The sequence below is a fragment of the Anomaloglossus baeobatrachus genome, chromosome 4, assembly GCF_048569485.1.
Source record: "Anomaloglossus baeobatrachus isolate aAnoBae1 chromosome 4, aAnoBae1.hap1, whole genome shotgun sequence".
NCBI lineage: Eukaryota > Metazoa > Chordata > Amphibia > Anura > Aromobatidae > Anomaloglossus > Anomaloglossus baeobatrachus.
Window position 1 is genome coordinate 635834974 of NC_134356.1, and position 15460 is coordinate 635850433.

The 15460-nt window shown below is 50.7% G+C and overlaps 2 protein-coding genes across 5 annotated transcripts in view; one reads left to right on the forward strand and one right to left on the reverse strand.

The window, feature by feature from the left end:
* Positions 1-14487, reverse strand: part of GINS4 (GINS complex subunit 4) — a 30365-nt gene extending 15878 nt beyond the window's left edge. Inside the window, exon 1 of one of the 2 annotated variants that reach the window (XM_075346420.1) lies at positions 14391-14487. The gene's annotated coding sequence lies outside the window, so the exon portion shown is untranslated. Of the gene's footprint in view, positions 1-14346 lie in introns of both variants that reach the window. The other variant, XM_075346421.1, reaches the window with a different exon arrangement.
* Positions 1-15460, forward strand: part of CHMP7 (charged multivesicular body protein 7) — a 139214-nt gene that overhangs the window by 46582 nt on the left and 77172 nt on the right. For 2 of the 3 annotated variants that reach the window (XM_075346417.1, XM_075346419.1), the window contains exon 1: positions 14539-14637. The exons of the other annotated variant lie outside the window; for it this stretch is intronic. The gene's annotated coding sequence lies outside the window, so the exon portion shown is untranslated. Of the gene's footprint in view, positions 1-14538; positions 14638-15460 lie in introns of those variants that run through there. 3 annotated transcript variants of the gene reach the window in all.

Genomic DNA, 15460 nt, shown 5'->3' on the forward strand with positions numbered 1-15460 from the left:
GCCATATGTGTGTGCGTGTGCGGTACAGAGCCATGTGTGTGTGCAGTGCAGAGCCATATGTGTGTGCGTGTGCGGTGCAGAGCCATATGTGTGTGCGGTGCAGAGCCATATGTGTGTGCGGTGCAGAGCCATATGTGTGTGCGGTGCAGAGCCATATGTGTGTGCGGTGCAGAGCCATATGTGTGTGCGGTGCAGAGCCATATGTGTGCGGTGCAGAGCCATATGTGTGCGGTGCAGAGCCATATGTGTGCGGTGCAGAGCCATATGTGCGCGGTGCAGAGCCATATGTGCGCGGTGCAGAGCCATATGTGCGCGTGTGGTGTGCAGAGCCATATGTGCGCGTGTGGTGTGCAGAGCCATATGTGCGCGTGTGGTGTGCAGAGCCATATGTGCGCGTGTGGTGTGCAGAGCCATATGTGCGCGTGTGGTGTGCAGAGCCTGATGTGGGGCTGTTATTTGCAATGCTGTAGTGATAACAGGTCAGGTGCTGGGGTAGAATATACTGACAGGGAGGAAATGTGTGTGCAGGGGGCGGGCAGAGGGCGAGGCTGGACACTGGGGTGGGGCTGGACACTGAGACCGGGCGGTGCCAGCTCTGACTGAGGTTTTGCACAGGAAGTGGTCAGTTTGCTGGAGCTGAATGTAAACAAGGAGCTGCAGAGAATAAAGGGTAAATTCAAGAGGAACAAAAGTTAGAAAAGAAGAAATAACAATGTAGGGGTGTTTTATATGACAATACAGCACAGATTAGCTTACCAAAAATTTTTGAGTTTATGTCGGACAACTCCTTTAAGTCAGCTGCTGGGAGATCAATAGGCTTGAGGCGGTGTGTGCGCATATGAGAGCTTGAGTTGAAAGCTACATCTGCGCACACGCTGACTCCCGGCGGAATTATTTGAAGTCCTTACCGACCGCCCCACAGCGCCAAGTCCAGCCATCGGAGACCCTGCACAGCCGCACCAGCCTCTGGAGACCACGCACAACTGCCACTGCACCAACCTCTGGAGACCCCACACAGCCGCCACTGCACCGGCCTCCGGAGACCCCGCACAGCCGCCACAGCACAGTGTTCAGTGTAAGAGGAGAAAAAGGGGTTAAACCCGCGCAATCCGCCAAATAAGATGTAGAGATGTTGATAGATTAATCTCTCCTGTATTGCATAGGTCTACGCGTTTCTAGGTACAGAGACCTCTTCCTCAGGACCAGAAAATCAACATACGGTATGTTGATTTTCTGGTCCTGAGGAAGAGGTCTCTGTACCTTGAAACGCGTAGACCTATGCAATACAGGAGAGATTAATCTATCAACATCTCTACATCTTATTTGGCAGATTGCGCGGGTTTAACCCCTTTTTCTCCTCTTACACTGAAGACTTCTGCACGTGGGGCCGCGGCAGCCGCCATTATCCTATGCTATCTATGGTGGTTGTGACCCTTCACAACCATTTTGGGTGAGTGTATTAATTTACATTACCAACCTGTTATTTATTGGGTAAAACCCTATTAGCGCTTCTTTCTTCTAGCACTATTGCCACAGCACAGTGCACAGCCGCCGCAGCATTCCCCTGGCCCCTTGTGACCACTCTCCATCAACCCGGTAACCTACATTCAGATTATAAGACGCACCCTTCCCTTTCCTCTCAAATTTTTGGGAGGAAAAGTGCGTCTTATAATCCGAAAAATACGGTAACTGTGCACTGATAACAAGCTGGATGGTCCCCGTCCTCTTGAGTCTTCAGGACATGGTGTTTGTGGTGTTCATAACGAATTTCACCTTATGATTCATCCAACCTTAGAATAGGTTTCCTTTTTGCCTCAGTCCATCAGTTCTGCTGACATGTAGCTTCTTCTTTACATGATGGAGCTTTCAAGTACATCTGAGGATTGTATGGCTGACAGTGTTTACAGACAATGATTTCTGGAAGTATTCCTGAGCCCATACAGTAACGAGCATGACTGAATCATTCCTGTGTTTCATGCAGTGCAGCAGAGGGCCCGTAGATCAGGATCCTCCAATAATAACCGTTCTCCTTGTTCCTCATGTAAATGGATTTTTCCAAATTGCTAAATCTTTTGATACTATGTACTGTAGATGAGCATTCAAAGTCTTTGAAATTTTCTATTGAGTAACATTCTTTTTAAATGGTTCCATGAGGTTTAGATTCAATTCTGAGTTTGGTGATCCTCTGACCTTCTTTGCTTCTGAGAGACTCTGCCTCACTAACATGCTCATTTTATACATTGTCATGTGAAGCAGTTGAAAATTGACCCTCCAACTGTTGATCATTAGTACCATTTATTTTTCCAGCCTTGTCACAACCTTTTTGAGATACGTTACTGCCATCAATTTGTACATTAGTTTTTTGGTTTGTTTTTTTTCAAATGAAATGGAAAAATTTACAACAGTCAACTTCTTATTTGTTCTAGAATGATTAAAATATGGCAATAAGAGATTTCTAAATCCTTGCATTCTTGACATTTTACACAACGTCCCAGGTGTTTTGGAACTGGGGTTGTAGAAGATTGACCTGTTCTGGGTCTTATTATAGTTACCACAGGAAAAAGCAGATTGTGCTGCAGCAGATACCATATTTTTGAGATAAGAAGCACTCTCCCTCCCAAAAATTTGGGAGCAAAAATGAGGGGTGCGTCTTAAAATATGAATATAGCTTACCAGGAGGTGGAGAATTGGCACGGGGGGCTGTCTGTGCGGGCGGGTAGCCGGCTGCCTCTCTGTGCGGCAATCTGTCTCTGTGCGGGCGGCTGTGCAGGCCTCGGTGGCTGTGCAGCAGGTGTCACAGATGTTCTGGCTTCAAATAATAGAGCCCAGAGTCAGCATGTGCGCAGATGGAGGTCTCAGCAACAGAGCAAATGGGACACCTGCTGCACCGGCCTGCTCCACACAGCTTCTGCTGTCAGCACAGACCCCACCAGCACCGCGCCTGCCTCATGTGACTCTACTCCCCCCTCCGGTAAGACAACACCAGGCTATTAGGCTGGTTTCAGACGTCCGTGTTTCAGGTACGTGTGACATCCGTTTTTACGGATGCCACACGTACAGTACAGACCAAAAGTTTGGACACACCATCGCATTCAAAAAGTTTTCTTTATTTTCATGACTCTGAAAATTGTAGCTTCACATTGAAGGCATCAAAACTATGAATTGACACATGTGGAATGAAATACTTAACAAAAAAGTGTGAAACAACTGAAAAAAGAGAATTTTGTTTACTTACCGTAAATTCTTTTTCTTATAGTTCCGTCTTGGGAGACCCAGACCTTGGGTGTATAGCTTCTGCCTCCGGAGGACACACAAAGTACTACACCTAAAAGGTGTAGCTCCTCCGTCTGAGCCTATACACCCCCTGGTGAACCAGTCACAACCAGTTTAGTGCAAAAGCTGAAGGAGAATAGCCACCCACAAGTAGAACAGAGCAAGAGCCGGAAGAAACGGAGACTCTGTTCACGACAACAGCCGGTGATAACACACGGAACAAGGAAATTGCCAACAGGCAACAGGGAGGGAGCTGGGTCTCCCAAGACGGAACTATAAGAAAAAGAATTTACGGTAAGTAACAAAATTCTCTTTTTCTTTAACGTTCCTTTGGGAGACCCAGACCTTGGGACGTTCCAAAGCAGTCCCTGGGTGGGAAATAAACAAAAAAACTAAGCAGTAGGCAGAAACCCAACTTCACAAATGGGCGACAGCCGCTTGAAGGATGCGTCTGCCCAAGCTCGCATCTGCCGTAACATGAGCATGCCCTTGGTAGTGCTTCGAGAAGGTATGCAGGCTAGCCCAAGTAGCAGCCTGACAGACTTGCTGAGCCGTAGCCTGGTGCCGAAAAGCCCAAGAGGCACCGACAGCCCTGGTCGAGTGCGCCTTCATCCCCGGCGGGGGAGGAGCCTGCGAGCTTTGGTAGGCGTCCGAAATGGTCGACCTAATCCAACGGGCTAAGGTCGGCTTAGAAGCAGGGAGGCCCTTGCACCAACCTGTGGTTAGCACAAAAAGAGAGGTGCACCGCCTAAGCGCAGCGGTGCGAGACACATAGATCCGGAGAGCACGCACCAGATCTAGAGTATGTAGAGCTTTTTCAAAGCGATGAACAGGGGCCGGACAGAAGGAAGGTAAGGTAATGTCCTGGTTAAGGTGGAAGGGAGAAACCACCTTAGGAAGAAAGTCCGGAGTCGGACGGAGAACCACCTTGTCTTGATGAAAGACTAAAAAGGGTGACTCCGAGGAGAGCGCAGCCAAATCAGAAACTCTCCTGAAAGAAGTTATAGCAACCAGAAAGGCCACTTTCTGTGAGAGACGATACAAAGAAACCTCCCTAAGGGGCTCAAAGGGGGGTTTCTTGAAGACCGTGAGAACCAAGTTAAGGTCCCAGGGGTCCAAGGGCCGCTGGTAAGGCGGGATGATAAGAGACGCGCCCTGCATGAAGGTGCGGACCTGAGCCAGCCGAGCGAGACGCCGCTGGAACAGGACTGACAGGGCCGAAACCTGTCCCTTGAGAGAGTTGAGGGACAGACCTAGCTGCAGACCGGACTGTAGAAAAGACAAAAGGGTCGGCAAGGAGAATGGCCAAGGAGAATGGCCGGTAGAGCGACACCAGGACAGGAAAATTTTCCAAGTCCTGTGATAGATCTTAGCGGACGAAGACTTACGGGCCCGAGTCATAGTGGAGATGACTTCAGGGGGAATACCAGAAGCCGTCAAAATCCAGGACTCAAGAGCCACGCCGTCAATTTGAGGGCCGCAGAATTCGGGCGGAAGAACGGACCTTGCGAGAGTAGGTCTGGACGGTCCGGGAGAGGCCACGGCATCTCTACGGACAGTTGGAGCAGGTCCGGATACCAAGCTCGCCTGGGCCAGTCCGGTGCAATGAGGATGACTCGACGACCCTCCATTCTGATCTTGCGCAGGACTCTGGGCAAGAGGGCTAGAGGGGGAAACACGTAGGACAGCCGAAACTGGGACCAGTCCTGAACCAGAGCGTCCGCGGCGAAGGCCTGAGGATCGTGGGAGCGAGCCACGTAGACAGGAACTTTATTGTTGTGACGGGATGCCATTAGGTCCACGTCCGGAGTGCCCCATTTGCGGCAGATCGACTGAAATACTGCCGGGTGCAGGGACCACTCGCCACCGTCCACGCTTTGACGGCTGAGATAATCTGCCTCCCAGTTGTCCACGCCTGGGATGTGGACTGCGGATATGATGGACCTGGAGTCCTCCGCCCATTGAAGAATGCGTTGTACCTCCATCATTGCCAGGCGGCTGCGTGTCCCGCCTTGATGGTTGATGTAGGCAACCGCTGTCGCATTGTCTGACTGGACTCAAATGTGCCTGCCCGCCAGCAGATGGTGAAATGCAAGGAGAGCTAGAAGTACGGCTCTGATTTCCAGCACATTGATCGAGAGGGCTGACTCGGACGGAGTCCAAGTGCCCTGTGCTCTGTGGTGGAGACATACCGCTCCCCAGCCGGATAGACTGGCATCCGTGGTGAGAATCACCCAGGATTGGGCCAGGAAGGAGCGCCCTTGGGACAGGGAGAGGGGCCGAAGCCACCACTGAAGAGAGCTCTTGGTCCGTGGCTACAGAGCCACTGACTTGTGTAAGGAGGAAGGCCGCTTGTCCCAACAGCGGAGAATGTCCAGCTGCAGGGGGCGCAGATGGAACTGGGCAAAGGGAACAGCCTCCATGGACGCCACCTTTTGACCCAGCACCTGCATCAGACGCCTGAGGGTATAACGGCGGGGCCTCAGGAGAGAGCGCACCGCCAACTGGAGTAACAGCTGTTTGTCTAAGGGCAACTTCACAAGTGCCGGCAGAGTCTCGAACTGCATCCCTAGGTACGTGAGACTCTGGGTCGGAGTCAGAGTGGATTTGGGAAGATTGACAAGCCACCCGAATTGGGCTAGAGTGCTGAGAGTGAGCGAGACACTCACTCCGCTGACAGTCTGCGCTGGATGGCGCTTTGACTAGAAGGTCGTCCAGGTAGGGAGCACTGCCAACCCCTGAAGGTGCAGAACCGCAATCACGGCTGCCATGACCTTGGTGAAAACCCGAGGGGCCGTGGCTAACCCGAAGGGGAGAGCCACGAATTGGAAATGATCTTCTATTGCAAAGCGTAGCCAACGCTGGTGTGAAACCGCAATGGGCACATGCAGATAGGCATCTCTGATGTCGATGGACGCCAGGAAATCCCCTTGGGTCATTGAGGCAATGACTGATCGCAGGGACTCCATGCGAAAGTGCCGCACCCGAACATGCTTGTTGAGAAGCTTGAGATCCAGGATGGGCCTGAAGGTACCGTTCTTTTTGGGAACTAGGAAGAGGTTTGAGTAGAAACCTCTGAACCGTTCCCGGGCGGGAACTGGTACAATTACTCCGTTGGCCTGCAAGGCTGCCACGGCCTGTGAAAAGGCAGCGGCCCTGGAGCAGGGGGGAGTTGAGAGAAAAAATCTGTTTGGCGGGCTGGAAGAAAATTCTATCCTGTAGCCGTGAGAGATGATATCTCTCACCCACTGATCGGAGACTTGTTGAAACCAAGCGTCGCCAAAGTGGGAGAGCCTGCCACCGACTAAGGACGTGGCTGGATCGGACAGAGTCACAAGGATGCTGCCTTAGTGGCAGGACCTCCTGCGGTCTTCTGCGGATTTCTGGTCCTTGGCTGAGTTAGCGGACGAGGCGGAGGGCTTAGAGGACGACCAGTTGGAGGAACGAAAGGAGCGAAACCTCGACTGAATCCTACCCTGGGCAGGTTTCCTGGTCTTTGGTTTGTGGAATGGAAGTACTCTTCCCGCCAGTAGCCTCTTTAATAATTTCATCCAGCTGTTCACCGAACAGCCGGGAACCAGCAAAAGGGAGCCCAGCAAGGTACTTCTTTGAAGAAGCATCTGCCTTCCACTCTCGAAGCCACAAGGTCCTGCGGATAACGAGGGAATTAGCCGAAGCCACCGCAGCGCGGTGAGAAGCCTCCAGCATGGCAGACATGGCATAAGAAGAAAAAGCTGAAGCTTGAGAAGTTAAGGCAACCATCTCGGGCATAGATTCCCTGGTGAGGGAATGCGTCTCCTCCAGACTAGCAGAGATGGCTTTGAGGGCCCACACTGCTGCAAAAGTTGGAGAAAACGCGGCCCCCACCGCTTCATACACGGATTTGGCCAGAAGGTCAATCTGACGGTCAGTGGCATCCTTAAGGGAAGTGCCATCAGCCACTGATACAACGGTCCGGGCTGAGAGTCTAGACACCGGGGGGTCTACCTTTGGGGAGTGAGCCCACTCCTTGACCACCTCAGGTGGAAAGGGAAAACGGTCATCAGAACCACACTTTGGGAAGCGTTTGTCAGGACAGGCCCTGGGTTTGGTCACAGCGGCCTGAAAACTGGAGTGGTTAAAGAACACACTCTTTACTCTCTTAGGCGAGGTAAACTGGTGCTTTTCTGCCAGAGAGGGTTGCTCCTCTGATACTGGCGGATTGAGATCCAGTACAGAATTAATGGAAGCAATCAAGTCACTATTCTGAGTCACCCTCGGAAGGAGCAATGGGGCACATGGAGTTAGCCTCCGAGCCCCCTGTATTGGCATCCTCCTCATCCTGCGAGTCCTCAGCCCTTGAATCAGAGCCACGGGATGAGGAGGGAGAGGGAACCCTGCGGAGCCTCTTAGACGGACGGGGTCCGTGCCCTGATGATGAATCCTCTGTGAGCTCCAGTCCTAAAGGCCCCTTAGCAAGAGCATTAGAGGCACCCTGTGAAGGGGGCTGATGCATATTCATCAAAGTCCTGGACAGAAGTCCCATGGACTCAGCAAATGACTGGGAGATAGACCTAGAAAAGTACTCTACCCAGGCCGGGGGTTCAGCCACATGTGCAGGAGCAGCCTGAGAGACCACTGGGGCCGAGACGCCAGGCCGTGGCACCTCCAAGTTAGAGCAGACCTCAGAATGTGGATAGGTGCTCGCTTCAGGCAGCGGAAGCTTACATGCAGCACATACAGCATAAAGCTTTGGAGCCTTGCTCCTTGTGTGAGACATGCTGCCTGAGTGGGGGGAAACAGCTTCTATAAAGGGAATGAATCCCAGGGAGAATATAGCAGAGGTCCACAACCGGAGACCGGCTGTGGCTTACCAGACCGCTGGAAGCGGTGTTGTGTGCCATCCAAATCCCGAAGCCTGGACCCCCAATGCACAGCACCTCAGCAGGGATGCAGAGTGCAGGACGGGCCAGAACAGAGTGAAACCTGCCCAAGAAAATGGCCGCCGGAGCGAAGAGAGGGGGCGGAACCTTGGGCGTCCCTGTAGAAAGGGCGGAATCTGGAGGGCCATAGAGGCCTGCAGGGGGGGGAGTCGCACACAAGCAGTGAGGAGAGTCCCTCCCCTGTGCAGGACGGCCACCGGGAGGGGCCATGCCTGTCCCTCAGCATGAGTGACATGCGAGGGCAGGTAACAGAAACTAGGCCTCCGGCGAAGCCGGGGCCTAAATTTAATCAGCGAGGCCGACGCGCAGGCACCATCGGCGCGGTTCTCGAGCGAAAAGCCAGATGACCGGCCGGAAATGCTAAAAAAACCACAGTAAACACACTCTCCCCACACAATAAATGACAGGGACCCCCAACATATGAACGTCTCAAGGTACTTAGCTGCTGAGACGCAGGGCCAGGTCCCTGGGGGTGAGTGCTCCGGTCCAGCAGGGTCTTCAAGGGGCTGTGGCCGGAGACCGGTCTCCTGCCAGGCATGGAGACCGTACTGGTTCCCACTTCAATCCAGAGCCCAGGAGGGATGGTGAAGGAGCACGGCATGTAAGGCTCCAGCCTTGGAAATCAACCTTACAACACCACCGACACAGTGGGGTGAGAAGGGACATGCCGGGAGTCCAGACGTGGACCCGCATTTCTTCAATCTTCTTCCAAAAAAAGGAAAAAAACTCATATGAGAACGCATGTGTGGATGTATGCCTCCTGAACACAAAGCGAAAAACTGGTTGTGACTGGTTCACCAGGGGGTGTATAGGCTCAGAGGGAGGAGCTACACCTTTTAGGTGTAGTACTTTGTGTGTCCTCCGGAGGCAGAAGCTATACACCCAAGGTCTGGGTCTCCCAAAGGAACGTTAAAGAAATATGTCTTATATTCTAGGTTCTTCAAAGTAGCTACCTTTTGCTTTGATTACTGCTTTGCACACTCTTGGCATTCTCTTGATGAGCTTCAAGAGGTAGTCACCGGAAATGGTTTTCACTTCACAGGTGTGCCCTGTCAGGTTTAATAAGTGGGATTTCTTGCCTCATAAATGGGGTTGGGACCATCAGTTGTGTTGTGCAGAAGTCTGGTGGATACACAGCTGATAGTCCTACTGAATAGACTGTTAGAATTTGTATTATGTCAAGAAAAAAGCAGCTAAGTAAAGAAAAACGAGTGGCCATCATTACTTTAAGAAATGAAGGTCAGTCAGTCCGAAAAATTGGGAAAACTTTGAAAGTGTCCCCAAGTGCAGTGGCAAAACCCATCAAACGCTACAAAGAAACTGGCTCACATGAGGTCCGCCCCAGGAAAGGAAGACCAAGAGTCACCTCTGCTGCGGAGGATAGGTTTATCCGAGTCACCAGCCTCAGAAATCACAAGTTAACAGCAGCTCAGATTAGAGACCAGGTCAATGCCACAGAGTTCTAGCAGCAGACACATCTCTAGAACAACTGTTAAGAGGAGCCTTTGTGCAGCAGCCTTCATGGTAAAATAGCTGCTAGGAATCCACTGCTAAGGACAGGCAACAAGCAGAAGAGACTTGTTTGGGCTAAATAACACAAGGAATGGACATTAGACCAGTGGAAATCTGTGCTTTGGTCTGATGAGTCCAAATTTGAGATCTTTGGATCTAACCACCGTGTCTTTGAGTGATGCAGAAAAGGTGAACGGATGGACTCTACATGCCTGGTTCCCACCGTGAAGCATGGAGGAGGAGGTGTGATGGTGCTCTGCTGGTGACACTGTTGGAGATTTATACAAAATTGAAGGCATACTGAACCAGCATGGCTACCACAGCATCTTGCAGCGGCGTGCTATTCCATGTGGTTTGCGTTTAGTTGGACCATCATTTATTTTTCAACAGGACAATGACCCCAAACACACCTCCAGGCTGTGTAAGGGCTATTTGAAGAAGAGTGATGGGGTGCTACGCCAGATGACCTGGCCTCCACAGTCACCAGACCTGAACCCAATCGAGATGGTTTGGGGTGAGCTGGACCGCAGAGTGAAGGCAAAAGGGCCAACAAGTGCTAAGCATCTCTGGGAACTCCTTCAAGACTGTTGGAAAAACATTTCCGGTGACTACCTCTTGAAGCTCATCAAGAGAATGCCAAAAGTGTGCAAAGCAGTAATCAAAGCAAAAGGTGGCTACTTTGAAGAACCTAGAATATAAGACATATTTTCAGTTGTTTCACATTTAAGTATTTCATTCCATATGTTTTAATTCATAGTTTTGATGCCTTCAATGTGAATCTACAATTTTCAGAGTCACGAAAATAAAGAAAACTCTTTGAATGAGGAGGTGTGTCCAAACTTTTGGTCTGTACTGTACACATGTTGTTATTTGCTGTTACTCACACGTCTGTGTTTGCACACGGACCGTATGACCTCTCATGACCCCACACGCGCACACGCAGGCATATCCGTTTTTTCGCTGGTAGCACTGGTGCCACAGGGATCGCACATTGATGTGATCCGTGTGACACATGCCGGAGAAAACACAAGTCTTTTTAATAAAAAGATTTTCTATATTCACCTCTCTCCAGCGATGCTGCCTCCTGCTCCTGACCCCCACTCATTATACTCACTGAATATTCAGTGCCCTGTGGAGCTGGAAGTGGAAGCAGCGCTGGGGACTTCAGTGCCGGGGACCGCATCGCTGGGTGAGTGAGTGAGTGTGTGTGTGTCCGGAAGCATTGCAGGGACAGCATCAGGGACTCAATGAACTCTGTGAAGCTGTAGCGCAGGTGTCATCAGGATGTCGTCAGAGTTCATTGAGAACTCAATGACCTCCTGGATGTCACTGTGCTTGCAGAATACTCACCTGTCCCGGCGATGCTGTATCCAGCGCTGTCCCCGCGATACTCCGGCTCCCAGGTCCTGAGTGCAGTGCATAATCAATGATTATAATGAGCGGGGGTCAGGAGCGGGAAGCAGCAGAGCTGGAGAAAACCGGTAAATATGGGAAATCTTTTTATTTGACAGACACATGTTTTTTTCCGGTACCTGTCACACGTATGCAAACACAGATGTCACACGTGTTACAGACATATGACCATAACCATGCGTGTGACTTGTACCTGATTAAACACGGACGTCTGAAACCGGCCTAAGACGGTTCCCATTTTTTTTTTCTCTCTAAATTTGGGGTTCGTCTTATAAAACGAAATATACGGTACATATATTTTACAGTAAAAGAATGGAGTAAAAACACATCTTTAGTTGTGTCAGAACACCCTGGTGTAGTTTCCCCCCTGGCTGTGCTGAAGTTGGCGGTGCAGGGGTTACACTGCCCGGTTGAGGAGGTGGTAGAGGAAGAGGAGTAGGAGGCAACAGTATAGAGACACCTCCAGCGATCCTCAGTGGTGCTAAGACATGCACCAGAACGCTTTCTGCCTCCGGCCCATCAGCTACTACATTTACCCAGTGGGCAGGTATGTAGATAGAAAGTCCCTGCTCGTGGTTACTGGTCCACGTATCAGTGGTTATGTGGACCTTGTCACTGATGGCGTTGTGAAGTGCACACCTGATTTAGTCCAAAACGTGCGTGTAGGGCAGGGATGGCGCACCTGGAAAAGTAGTGGTGGCTGGGATCCACGTACTGTGGGAGACACTGCCATGAGGTTATTAGAAGTGATCATCACCACCAGACGGAATAGCGGCATGTCACAGGCCGGGGATCTGGAAACCAGAGACGTCCGTGTCCGGTACAAACCCAGAACGGTACAGTTTGCATTTGCTCATCTCTATTAGGCTAGTTTCACACTTGGGTTGAACGGCATCCGTTGCATTGCGTTGTGTGACGGATGCAACGGATGTGTTGCATATAGTGGCACAACGGATGCAACGGATGCTGCAAAACAACGCAATTCGTTTTTTGTTTTTTTTTGTTTATTTACAGTTTTACCGTCGGCAGACTATTGTGAACGATCAGCTGATCGCTAACAGTAGCCGGCCGCCGGGTGATCAGCCGCTCACTCACAGTAGCCGGCCGCCAGGTGATCAGCCGATCACTCACAGTAGCCGGCCGCCGGGTGATCAGCCGATCAGTCACAGTAGCCGGCCGCCGGGTGATCAGCCGATCAGTCACAGTAGCCGGCCACCGGGTGATCAGCCGATCAGTCACAGTAGCCGGCCGCCGGGTGATCAGCTGATCGTTTGGTCGCCGACAATGTGTGCGGGGGGTGGGAGCGGGGGGCGGAGTGCGGTGGGTGGAGCCGAGCAGGGCCATGGCTGAGGACATCAGTGCCGCGGGGACTGCATCGCTGGGGGACAGGTGAGTGTGAGTGTGAGTGTGTGAGTGTGAGTGTGAGTGTGAGTGTGAGTGTGAGTGTGAGTGTGAGTGTGAGTGTGAGTGTGTGTGTGTGTGTGTGTGTGTGTGTGTGTGTGTGTGTGTGTGTGTGTGTAGCCAAGCAGGGAAGTGTCGGGCTCCCGACACACGTAACCAGGGTTCCTTGGTTACCTGATGTGTACCCTGGTTACGGGTGGAAGGAGCCAGAGAGAGCATGCGCAGTGAAATTCAAAGGATTCCACTGCTCAAAAAACGTTACATGCTGCGTTCCTTCCGCCCGACGCAGCGTCAAAATAACGACGCTGCGTCGTCCGGCGGATGCAACGCTGACACTTGCGTTACAGTGCGTCATCCATACAAGTCTATGGAGAATAGCGCAGTGCGTTAACGGACTGCGCTATTCTCCATAGTGACGGACTCCGCTGAACGCAAGTGTGAAAGTACCCTAAGGCTGCTTTCACACTGTTTTTTCAACATGCGTCCTGAATGTTTTTTTAACGCAAAAACGGATCCAGTGCAAATGCGTTTTCATTTCAATGCATTTGCAATGGACTCGCGTCAACATGCGTTCACCTGCGTTTGCGTGCGTTATAGTGAGGATCCAGCGACTTGCAGTTTTTCAACTTTTTTCAAAAACGCTGCAATTTATTTGGACGCGGCTCAAAAACGCAAACGTATGTGAACGCTGGCATGCTGATAGACAGGATCCTGCTTGCTCTACTGAGCATGCCCAGAAACCAGCCTGGCGTGATCAGTCTCTCTCTCTCTCTCTCTCTCTCTCTCTCTCTCTCTCTCTCGAGAGAGAGAGAGAGAGAGAGAGAGAGAGAGAGAGAGAGGACGGTCGTAACCAAGGTAAATATCGGGTAACCGCGGGCTTAGTTACCCGATGTGTATCTTGGTTACGTGTGCAGGGAGCCCGGCTCCTAGCAGCTGCAGACGCTCGTAACCAATGTAAATATCGGGTATCCAAGCAAGTTACCAGATGTTTACCTTGGTTACGAGCCTCCGCAGCTGTCAGAAGCCGGCTCCCAGTCTTTCACATTCAGTTCCCCTTACTCCCGATCACGACTCAAATGCCCGCCCATAAACTTAAAGTGACAGGATCCTGCAAAATAACACATGCGTTTTTCTCTGCAAAAACAGGATCCGCTTTTGCACCAAAAAACGTTCATGACGCATGTTAAAAAGACGTAGTGTGAAAGCAGCCTTAGTGACACTCCTGGTTTATTTGTAAATAAATATTCTATGTCCAGATCTGCAACAATTGGGGAATGTTCACATGCAGCATTTATTGTTTGCTTTTGGTTTTTTTCCTTGCATCAGCATGCTGTTTTTTTCTGACCACAGGAAAAATGCATCAAAAAAAGCATGCGCTTTTGGATGTGTTTTTTTTGCTGCGTTTTTGTCCAATGCATTCAATGGGTGAAAAACGCGAAAAGAATTGACATGCTGCAGTGGTCACAACAAAGCGCAGCCAAAAAAAAGCTGCAACGTGCGGACAGCAAAAATGAAATCTCATAGACTTTGCTGGGGAAGGAAATGCATGCGGTTTTGAGACCAAAAACGTGCAAAAACCGCAGCATGTGCAAACCAGGAATATAAAGCAGCATTAAAATACGCGGTTTTGCTGCCAATAAAACACGCTCATCCTCACTGTGGCCAACAAGAAAAATAAACACTGCTGCTATTCATATCACCTGCGGTAACGCAACAATCAAAAGAAGAAACCGCTGAATGCAATGGGATCAACTTGCCACAAAAAAAACTGTGCATAATCAAAGAAACCAACTATGGATGGATAGATAGATAGATATACACACACATTGTATGTCACAAACACCGCTCCGCAGCCGGCGCCGCCATTACCTGCCACTCCGCTCTTTCCCGCCAACTTATTAAATGACGTCACCGCGAGTTAAAAGTCCCGTCCTTTTTTCTTTTTTAAGTAAGTTGCAATACAGAGTAATAACCAGCAGGTGTCGCTACAGAGCCGCGAATGCGCACAGGAAATTCACACGGAGACGCTCTGCACCTCGTTTATTCTCTATGTATTCTCTGGACGGTGTCCGCGGAGGGTCAGAACTCGTATGACATGACATGACAGTTGGTTTCGGTGAGTTGTCTGGCTGTGTGCTGTATAGCTGCGCTGCCGTTACAGTGTGCCGCCCCCTGCCTCTGCTGCTGAGCTACACTTTACCTACAGCGGCCAGTCATCACTTTCCCTCTTACCTTTAGTGTTTCTCTTTCACTTTTCCTCCTTGTTGTCATGTGTAGCTGTATGACTGGGGGATCATGTGTCAGTACACCCAGACATGGGAGTACCCGTGTATTCCAATCATCGCTCTGGTATTTATGTGAGGTCAACATTAAAAAGTGATGGCGTTCAGTGATCGAACTTTTTCCCCGTCTAGCATTCTCTATCTATCCGCCTATTTATCGATCCCTCTATCTATCCTTCCCTCCCTCTATCTATCCTTCCCTCCCTCTATCTATCCTTCCCTCCCTCTATCTATCCTTCCCTCCCTCTATCTATCCTTCCCTCCCTCTATCTATCCTTCCCGCCCTCTATCTATCCTTCCCGCCCTCTATCTATCCTTCCCGCCCTCTATCTATCCTTCCCGCCCTCTATCTATCCTTCCCGCCCTCTATCTATCCTTCCCGCCCTCTATCTATCCTTCCCGCCCTCTATCTATCCTTCCCGCCCTCTATCTATCCTTCCCGCCCTCTATCTATCCTTCCCTCCCTCTATCTGTCTATCCTTCCCTCCCTCTATCTGTCTATCCTTCCCTCCCTCTATCTGTCTATCCTTCCCTCCCTCTATCTGTCTATCCTTCCCTCCCTCTATGTCTGTCTATCCTTCCCTCCCTCTATATCTATCCTTCCCTCCCTCTATATCTATCCTTCCCTCCCTCTATATCTATCCTTCCCTCCCTCTA